This window comes from Perognathus longimembris, chromosome 2 (genome assembly GCF_023159225.1).
Source record: "Perognathus longimembris pacificus isolate PPM17 chromosome 2, ASM2315922v1, whole genome shotgun sequence".
Taxonomy (NCBI): domain Eukaryota; kingdom Metazoa; phylum Chordata; class Mammalia; order Rodentia; family Heteromyidae; genus Perognathus; species Perognathus longimembris.
The window spans coordinates 111,439,078-111,450,320 of NC_063162.1; the positions used below are offsets into that span (position 1 = coordinate 111,439,078).

Sequence of the window (11,243 nt, forward strand, 5' to 3'; positions counted from 1 at the left end):
TAGTCAATAGATAAAATAAAACCTCAATTTTCATCTTAGCTTTAGAAACTGAATGTTTTTCAATTTTAGTTATTTTCATAACAATACTTTTTTCCATCAGCACAAGGGAGATGCTTCATTACAAGCTAGTTTTTTAGTGTTTAACAAAATGCAAAGACAGATCGCTATATTTTTTAAATGTTAAAAATACATATTTCCTTAAATCTGCAACTCCTGAAAAATGCAACATGAGTTTTTAATGAGACAATCCTTTGTGCATTAGAAGGATATTTCAAACTCTCATTTTACTAATCCCCAAATTCCAAATACTGTTGAAAAATATTCTTGACATGCTGCATTACTGAAGAAACTGACGTGGCACTCGTAATTTTGCAAATTCCTCCTGAGTAACGTATTGGTTTTGTTCAATAAAAACAAATAAAATAGGCTGCGCAGCTCCAGGCCTGCGGGGTGGTTGCTTCACTCTCGAGCTCCATCAGTCTAGCCACCATGATAAGCGCCAGCCGATCCGCTGCAGCCCGTGTTGTGGGCGCCCCCAAGGCCCCAGGGCCGCCCACCAGCAGGATTGCTGGAATGGCTTTAGTCATGAGGCTTTCAGATTTGTTTCCAGGAGGGATTATGCGTCAGAAGCAATCAAGGATGCAGTGGTTGGTATTGATTTGGGTACTACCAACTCCCGTGTGGCAGTTATGGAGGGCAAACAAGCAAAGGTGCTGGAGAATGCTGAAGGTGCCAGAACCACCCCTTCCGTTGTTGCCTTTACAGCAGATGGTGAACGCCTTGTTGGTATGCCAGCAAAGCGACAAGCTGTCACCAACCCAAACAATACATTCTATGCCACCAAACGTCTCATTGGCCGGCGATATGATGACCCTGAAGTACAGAAAGACCTGAAGAAAGTCCCTTTTAAAATTGTCCGTGCCTCTAATGCTGATACTTGGGTTGAGGATCATGCCAAACTCTATTCTCCAAGTCAAATTGGAGCATTTGTATTGATGAAGATGAAAGAAACGGCAGAAAATCATTTGGGACATGCAGCAAAAAATGCTGTTATCACCGTCAATGCTTATTTCAATTATTCTCAGAGACAGGCCACTAAGGATGCTGGCCAGATATCAGGACTAAATGTGCTTCGGGTGATTAGTGAACCTACAGCAGCAGCAGCTAAATGTGAACTCTCTTCATCTGTGCAGACTGACATCAATTTGCCATATGTTACTATGGATGCTTCTGGACCAAAGCATTTGAATATGAAACTGACACGGGCTCAATTTGAGGGAATCATTACTGATCTTATCAAGAGGACTATTGTTTCATGCCAGGAAGCTATGCAGGATGCCAAAATCACCAAGAGTGACATAGGAGAAGTGATTCTTGTTGGTGGCATGACCAGGATGCCTAAGGCTCAGCAAACTGTGTAAGATCTTTTTGGCCAAGCCCCAAGTAATCTATTAATCCTGATGAGGTTGTGGCCATTGGAGCTGCCATTGGTGTGCTAGCTGGTGATGTCACAGATGTGCTATTCCTGGATGTCACTCCCCTGTCTCTGGGTATTGAGACCCTAGGAGGTGTGTTTACCAAACTTATTAACAAGAATACCACCATTCCAATCAAAAAGAGCCAGGTGTTTTCAACTGCTGCTGATGGACAGGCTCAAGTGGAGATTAAAGTATGTCAGAGTGAGAGAGAGATGGCTGGAAATAAGAAACTTCTTGGTCAGTTTACTTTGATTGGAATTCCTCCAGCCCCTCATGGAGTTCCTCAGATTGAAGTTACATTTGACATTGATGCCAATGGAATTGTACATGTTTCTGCCAAAGATAAAGGCACAGGACCAGAGCAGCAGATTGTAATCCAGTCTTCTGGTGGGTTAAGCAAAGATGATATTGAAAATATGGTTAAAAATGCAGAGAAGTATTCTGAGGAAGACCATCGAAAGAAGGAACGAGTTGAAGCAGTTAACATGGCTGAAGGAATTATTCATGACACAGAAACTATGATGGAAGAATTCAAAGACCAACTGCCTACTGATGAGTGCAGCAAGCTAAAAGAAGAAATACCAAAGAAGAAATACCCCAAATGAGGGAACTCTTGGCTCCAAAAGACTGAAACAGGAAAAAACATTAGGCATACAACATCTCTCCTTCAGCAAGAATCAGTGAAGCTCTTTGAAATGGCATATAAAAAGATGGCATCTGAAGGAGAAGGCTCTGGAAGTTCTGGCACTGGAGAACAAAAGGACAATCAAAAGGAAGAGAAGCAGTAGTAGTTGCAGTACACTTTGGAGTGGAGAGGACAGCAGATTATAAAGCTTGGGAGTGAAGGGACTTCTGAGCAGAAATGGGCAAACTTCAGTCTTTACTATGCCTTTGCAGTATTCTATATATAATTTCCTTAATGTAAATTTAGTGTTAATTAGGTAATCAAGCATTAATGAATAATAAATGCAACAGTAGAAAGTTCTCAATGTTCTGTCCCTAGCCCCTCATTTTTAAGCATGTAAGGGGGTAGGGAGACAACTTTTTGATCACTATAACAGTCAGTTTGTGCAGAAGTGGTCATATTGTCAAGAGGTGAAAACATTTCACACAGAATGAAGGTAGTCTGCCATGCCATGTACCTAGCATGAGACCATATGGAGGTTAGATCCTTTCAGTTGGCCAAAAGTGGTACTGTAAATACACCTGTGTGTAAATGGTCCTTCAACTGAGGCCTTGCAAGGCAAGCCAGCTAGCTATGCTACGTTTGTAGGTGCTGAAGCTACGTCAATGGAAAACTGAGCTATTTATGTTTGGTTATAGTTTTTAAAACTAAGGTAGTAATGAAGTCCTGAGTATTCCTAAGGCACACTTTTCTAGCTATTCTCTTGGCCTGTGTCTGGCACCTAAATCCTTGATGATTGTTCTTCTCATCCATTCTGGATTATTTTTAATAAATAAATTTGAAAAGCAAAAAATATAATATTTTCTACATTCAATAAGGACATTCACTAGGAGAAGAATATCTGCTCTACTAAATCCTACCCATAAAATTATAATTTTCCTAACAACTATTTTAATAAGAACAGTATTGGTAAACTCTAAATGTTTGTGGTCTGTCTGATAAGACTTGTTTAATTTAATATGAGTGTATCAGTGTCATTCACAAAAAGTGAAAATAAAGTGACTATAATTTTTTAAGGATTTATTTAACCCCTGTAGTAAATGGAACACTGGGAATTGTTAAGTGTAAAAATTCTTCAAAGAATAGAACTTCACAATTTTGCATGCTTAGCATCTTCCCTCTACATTATTACTATATCTCATTCAGCCTGTCACGCATCACTGGCTTCTTTTGTTCCATTAACCAATTTCTGCTACCCATTTTCTTAGTTTTTGGTTTATTGTCTATTTTTAAATACATTTTTAGATGTAAGCAAGCTACTAGTGTACTTAGGCCGTCCGTGAAAATTTCCTCTTAATAGTTTTAAATAAAACCCAATTTTTTTGAATGACAAGACCCATACATTTTCTGCTACACTTTCTGTTCATATGTTGTCATCCAGATATTTGCACAGTGTGGTCATTGTGATTACCCATTCATGTCTGCCTCCTCTTTTCCACATTTCTCACTTCTCTCACTCTCTTTTAAGCAGAATTTTGCCACCATTAAGTTTCTCTGTGTTCTTCACCCAGCCAATGCTCCAATCATGTATTTATAAACTTTCTACAATCTCCTGCCTCTACAGAGGGCCATACAGTGCAGTGACAGGTTTTCTTGAGTCTATAATTTTTCCTACTTCCATCACAAATCTCAACTGAATCCTAACTATTGGTATTTTTGTACAATATTTTCTTTATTGTGAATGTGCCACTGATCTTTGATGAGTTGATCCTCAAAGTTACTAGAAACTGAAAATTTGTTCAGTAAACATTATGGTTTCAGACATTTTTATATTCTATACTTTTTCTCCACTTACCTTCATGAATGAAGTAAACATATCTCATTTTCTGCACTGTAGATATTGAGAGCATCCAATAAGCAGCATTCTAGTGGTCCCCCTTTTTCCTTAGTAATTCTATATCCGTATTGAGATTAAATTGTCTATTAAAATGCTAAATCTTATCTTGCGTACGCAATTTCACCTTCTTTTCATTAATGTTTACACTTCTAGGGTCTTAATACCTCCTCTCTTCTTTGGCCATTTTGCTTGCTCTTTTGATATAATTAGTCTATTTCTTCATTAAAATGTTTTTACTCTACAAATTTTTGGTCTCCTCACATAGTCATAGAACCATCCTTCATTTCCTTTATGTTAAAAGGCACAGTAATTTTTATCTTCTTGCATTTCAGCTTTATATTCAGCTCCCACTTCATTCCCAGATGATCCAACAAATCCTATAAAGTCACCAGCGATTCCCTAATTGTTATTTCAGTACTTGGGCATCTTGAGGTCAAGTCCTATAGTATTTCACATTCTTCTTTGACATGTATTCCTTCCTTTTTGCATAGATGCATTTCTTCTAGTTCTTTTCTAATCTTTAATTTATATCTTTATGCGTTTGTTTTCTTTCCTTCTGTGTCAAATGTAGAAACTCCCAGGATTCTATTTTGCCTTAGTTATCTTGTTTTGATAGTAAGTTGGAGACTTTGTGAAAAATCTCTAACAAAAGTTGAAGGAGGTGGTGGTGTCTTTGTTGGAAAAAATAATTTGTATCTGTGCTTGGATGAGCTGAGACAATAATGCTTACCATAGTTCATGTACCAGATACTGCTAACTTATACATTTTTTTTTTGGCAACGTTAGCTTTGTTGAAGGCACAAGTGCACATCCATAGACTAAAAGCAAACATCTCTTTCTTTCCTTATTATTTTTTAGATTGGACTTAGATTATTATATGAAAAATTAATCTTGTAATGTAGTATTGATTGCAAGCATACAAACTAACTATAGTGTGAAGGCTAGTCTTCCTTCAGATAAGTCTTATACTAACAGATAATATCAAATTTCTACAATAGATGAAGTATGCACAAACAAACAGCTAAACAATTAGACAAACAAGTTCTCTTAGAATAAATGCAAATACATTTTGTACAAAAGAAATTGGAGCTCTTATGCAACTTCATGCATTTGTGTGCTTGTTGGCCCTTTGTTGGTCTTTACTCACGAATGGATGGAGCAGGATAGAAATATGAAACAACTCTTCTAATAATAATCCTACCTAAATCCTCTTCATTCTTCATAAGATTGATTTTTTTCACCTATCAAACAGCACTGTATTTCTACTCAGTATCAAACATATTTTCTGTTCCAACTATAAATATGGTTTCCTCATAAAGACATTGTTACTGAGCAAAATGTACTGAGGTTGAAATTGGGTCTCAGAATGAATTGTTCTCCACTAGTGAGATGATTTAGAACAATGACTTATGCATAGAAACAAATTTTGTTTGTATAACAAGTTATTAAATTCTAGAAGGATATTAGGCCAATAGAATTTGGTATGTCTCTACTTTTGAGAATACTGTCCTGTCAATTGAAAGTGCTAGGCAGTGGTCAAATTAGAATGCTTCAGGAGACTTAAATAAGCTTTACATGGATAGGATCAGAAAATACTGTCTAGTCTTTCAATCCTTACCTGTAGGTAGAGTCTATCTGTTTATATATGATTATTTTGCATAATCTCATGAGAAAACACAGGGCAGAGAATGATTAAATAAAACCTGGAAAAATAGGTTAAATATGACCTTTGCATTATGATTACTTAAACAGAGTCTGTGAGGAAACCTCATCTCCCAACTTTGTTCCATTTTTAGTATTGATGAGGGAAAGGGCAAAAAAGCGTTATTTATACCATCTTGGTTTGGGTGCAGATTCAGTCTAATATTTCCAATTTCATCTCTGCTAGTTTAAAGGAAGAAAACAAAGACCAGAACCAGAATGAGAATAGCAAAAACTGCTAATCTTACAAAATAACAGGTTTATTGTTTTAAAATATCAAGGATGTGAAAGACAAAGAAAGGTCTCAGAGCTTTTCCAGATTAAAGGAGATTAAAATGACACAACAATTGAAGGCACTGGATCTAGATGAGGGGAAAATACCGTCAATGATATTATTAAGACTGCTGTCACAAATGGAGAAAAGCATGCTACATAAAAAGTGTCATCCCTGCTCAGTTTCCTCATTTGAGAAAGAATGCACTCGTTAGAAATTGCAAAAGAATGCAGTAGTTAGAAATTAAAGAGAGAAGCTCTTAGGACAAAGGGGAATACAGTCAAGGAAGAATGTTACACTGAAAATTAATAAAGACCTCAAGTATAGCTTTTCAAACTTCTGGAAATAGAATGTGAGAGTATGGAGAAAAACCACCTGCCAACATGATGGGATTAGTATGTAATTCTTGTCTGAGATCTGTGTGGCTCCAAATTCTTATCTATTATCTTTCCAGGGTAGCCCTGGGGTTGCTGAGCTTTTCCAAAGATTGTGATACAGAAGAGAACACAAGAGACAGCTTTAGTCTAGTGTTGGGAAAACCCCAGACCTTCCCTGACTAGAACCAGAGGAGGGTCAGACCAGGCTGACCACTAGAGAATTTTGCCTAAGGGCTGCAAGGTTCCAACAGGAGCAGCTGTGAAGCAGAAGGCACTGGGAGATAAATGAGAGATTGTCAAGAGGTCAGTGGTCCTGCTGCAAATGAATACTGTGCTGGAACTGCTCCTGGGAAACACCTGAGTCATCTCCAACTGCAGTTGCCAGAGGGCTGCACCTAGCTTGTGCAAAGCCAAAACTTAAGAAAAGCTCAGGAAAAACTCCTGAAAGACTGATGAATTAAAAATGTCTATACTCCTAATCTTGTACAGACAGAAAAGCTATCCAGGATGAAATTTATGTTCAGAACAACATAATAAGAAAATAACAGATGTTTTATAAGAACTTCCATGATTTTTTTGACAGCTTGAAGAAATAATGAACTAAATAGCATCATTCACTTTTAGTAGTCCTTTTAGATTTTACAGCTTGGCAAAACAAACAGAAAAAAAAAAAGTGAGCGGAAGGAGGGGTCCCATTCATTGGCCTTCAGGTCGCTGTGGGATCTGTGTAAGTGGAAGCTCCCTCACCAGCCCTGGCCAGCTGCCCTCAGGGTTGCAGATAAACACTGATGCCTGAGGAATTTCTCAGCTGCTCAGCAAGTAAGCTGAATTTGTACAGGGTCTGTCGCAGGTGTGGATGTCATTAACTTCAGCATAGTTTTTAGACAGGCCTAGAGTACATGCAGATATGAATGCATTGTTTCTCTCTCAAATTCACTTATTATTTTGAGTTCTTTTCACTGTATAAAAATAGCCTTGAGCATCAGAATTTGATGTCTTATTCAGTGTGATAGATGAAGATTCATAAAGCCGGCTTTGAATACTGCTATCTTTAGAGTCACCTCTTCAAAGTACATTTTTTTTTCAATAAACACACATAGAAATGTGATTAATCAGACATTACTTTAAGATGGAATTGTTTCCTCCATTTACTTTGTAAATCAGGCATCTCAATTTTATGAATATTTCTCAGAAGGAAAAGGAGTTAATACTCAGAAAAGAATATGTGTTGAGGGAGAGAATATTTTTGATGGAAGAAACTTGAGCCAAGATTACAAGAGCAGGAGGCACTGATGGGAAATGTGAGGTGCAGATGATGAGAGAAAGAGAAAGTCACTGATACAGATAGAAAGTTCCAGATCAAACTGAGCTCAAATTATTAGGCATAAAGAGCTTAGCAGAGTTAGAAACATATTTTTGCTGTGTGCTAAAACATTAAAACAGTGATTGAACAATGACTACTTAATGTCAAATATGTTTGTTTCATAGCAAGAAATGCAGTATAACTTCCTCTCCTAGTGATTTCAGTCTAAGAACAGAGACAAGTAGCAATTGAAAGGAGTAGGAAAAACAATTGGAGATTTATTTATTTATTTAAATTTTATTGTAAAGGTGAGTGAGGTACAGAGAGGTTAGAGTTATAGGAGTCAGGTAATGATTACCTTTCCTTTTGACCAGAGTCATACCCTAGCTGATTCTCTTCCTGGTTTTCTCCTCTGACCTCCCTCCCCTCTAATTTGTATAGTTCATTTCCATCACAACGTCTAAGGAGTTTCACTGCTGAATTCCTTTACTCTTTCTCCAATGGTTTCTGTGCTTCCCCTTCTCCTTCTTAAATGAGATAAACTTATAAATGAGACAAAGGTTACAGAAATAAATAAAAAAAAAAAATCAGTGGGCTGGGAATATGGCCTAGTGGTTGAGTGCTTGCCTCGTATGAATGAAGCCCAGGGTTTGATTCCTGAGCACCACACATATAGGAAAAGCCAGAGGGGTGTTGTGACTTAAGTGGTAGAGTGCTAGTGTTGAGCAAAAAGAAGCCAGGGACAGTGCTCAGGCCCTGAGTCCAAGCCTCAGCATTGCCAATAAAAGGAAAAAAATAAAAGAAATAAAAAACATTGACAGAAGAAATTAAACCAAAGACAAAGGGAAAAAGAGTAAAGAAGAAAAGAGAGAGCAAGAGAGGAGAGAGAGAGAACCACAAACAGAACAGTAAAGAACCTCTTCATTTTGATATGCATTATTTCATATGGTCTTATACACAAAGCAACTGAGCTCTTGTGATTGTCCCCTAAGAATATCCTCCTTTGTGGCTGGGAATGTGGCTCAGTAGTAGCACGCTTGCCTAGCATGCATGACGCCCAGGGTTCAATTCCACAGTACCATATAAACAGAAAAAAGACCCCAGAAGTAGCGCTGTGGCTCAAGTGATAGAGTGCTATCCTTGAGCAAAAGCTCTGGGGCAAGAGCTCTGCCCTGGCATTGACTTCAAGCCCCAGGACTGGCAAAAAGAAAAAAGTATCCTCCTTTGTTCTCACAGTAAGTCTTACTAGTCAGAGTCTATCTCTGACTTAAACATCTATCCTTGAATATTTAATTTTTATTATCTTTCGTTGTACAAATGGGTTTCAATTCTATATAAAATTTATGAATATAATGCATCTTGGTCAATGTCACTTTTTCCATTGTTCTCCCCTCATCTCTCCTAGATTTTTCACATGACTTCAAACATTCTCAAAATTACATGTTGTGCCATGTTTTGTCACTGTGATGTAATACCTAACTGACTACTTATATTAAGACATGTATATTTTGGCACATGATTGTGAAGGTTCAATTCTAAGTTAGAGTGGTTTTGGAATCTGGTAAAGGTTACACCTAACGATGTGGGTATGTGGCTTGGATCCAGAGAGGAGGGAGGGATAGATACCAGCAAGAAGATGGAAGGGGGGGAGGGGAAAAGGCAGTAGAGAGAGGAAGAGAGGGAGGGAGAGTAGCATAAAAGGGGGAGGGAGAGAATGGTAAGCAAGAAGGAGGGAGACATGGAGATACAGGGAGCAGGAGAAGGAGAGAGAGGAAGAAGAAGAGGGAGAGGAAGGGGGAAGGGGAGAGGGAGGAGCAGGAGGGAAGGGAGAGGGGGAGGGGGCAGGGGGAGGGGGAGGAGGAGGAGGAGGAGGAGGTCCTATAGTCTCCTCAAGGTCATATGATCAAGGATTAAAAAAAAGCTTCCATTAGGCCCCACCCATTAAAGGTCCTGTCTATCACCTTCCAATAACCTCACTTTATAGATAAGGCTTTGTACATATTGGATCTTTTGGGTACACTGTCCACATTCAAACCATTCACTTGCATGTTGAAACTAGCATGAGCAAATTCATAAACATTTAATTGTTTCCTGGCAACATTGACTGCAATCCAAGAATGCTTTTTTTTTTTTTTTTTTTTTTTGTGGGGGAGGTGGTGGGTGTACCATTGTCTTTATCAAAACTCTTACATTTATTTGTTTAGTTGTTTAATATATTTTAATTCCTAATGCTTCTTTCTAAGTTTTTACACAATGAAAAACACACAAGAAATTAAAAATAATATCACTAGTTTTAAAAGTAGCCATTTTCATGAACTTGATACAAAATGATAAAGCAGAATCACCTAGTAATTTAAATCATAAATCCTTCCTAGTAATTGCATTCTAATTTAAAGTAAACCCAGATAACTTACCAAGTTTGACTAAAGCATCCAAGATGTAGAACACATACGTAATTTTAGAGGTATAAATAGATAGTTATGAGTAATAGAGAGTTCGATAACATTTTTATTTTGATATATTTTTATATGGTTAGATAAATTGTAGTGTATTAGTAACAATATATTCTCTATGTTTCTATAATGATGATTTTCAGCAGTATACATTTGGGAAATTTAATTTGGTAAAGTCAGCTGCTGATATTCAGATTCAACAGTGTTCTGTGCACTCATAGTTAATGAATTTTAATTGAAGGACACATTTAGGTTTATAACAGTATATTTAGCATAAAGAACAAGGAAATATTTCTGTATAGCCACCATATCTATCCCTGTGTACTATAGTTTTCCTTATCCCTAAAGGATAAAATTATAATAATTTAGTTAAAAAATATATATATATATTTGTGTGTATATGTGTGTGTGTGTTTGTGTGTTCTTTTCAAACTCTGTGCTTACCTTCTGATGTGGCTGGTAATTATTTTTGTTAAAAAATAAACATCCTGTTCTAGGTAAAAGGAACTTTAGCAGTAGGCTGTAATCTTGTAGTATATTTGGGGAGGGGGACTTTTCAATAGTCTTATGATAAGGGTGTCTACTTGCTGAGCCTATGTGCTATTCTCCAGTTCTTTCCAGTACTCTCATTCCTTTAGATGTATCAAGAATCAGCTTTGGTAACACCTATAGCACATTGGGTTCTGTTAAAATAATTTCTCATGAGGACAAGCCTTATTATCATAGGAAGATCATACTGACATATTCTACAATGGTTCATCTTTCTTTCCTCTAGCAAAGACCACAAGAGAACTTCTCTCTTACATTACATGGGAGATCTGTAAGCTTCCTGGAGAAAAAAAAATAATTGAAGTGGTCAGGTCTCCTATGACTGGGTTCCCTGGAGTTCCTTCAAACTTTCTGTCCATCTAAAGGCTTTTCCACTCCATAAGTTGTGATGTTGTGATCACTGTGGACTGTCATTTTTCACAATTGTGAGGGAACAAGGTTGTTTTTTTTTATTTTCTGTGACTTAATTTTCCTGGCCTCATCAAAGAGTTTCAGTTTTTTCATTTTCAGTTTTTTCAGCTAATGGTTTGTTAGAATTGGAAACTAGTTACTTAATTATTTTTATTTGCAATGTAAATTTGATTTT

At 37.2% G+C, this 11,243-nt stretch overlaps 1 pseudogene across 1 annotated transcript; it reads left to right on the forward strand.

The window, feature by feature from the left end:
* Positions 1–462: 462 nt before the first annotated feature.
* On the forward strand, positions 463–2,281 carry LOC125345824 (annotated as a pseudogene). Its single transcript, XR_007209801.1, has one exon. The product of XR_007209801.1 is annotated as a stress-70 protein, mitochondrial-like (transcript).
* Positions 2,282–11,243: the final 8,962 nt, after the last annotated feature.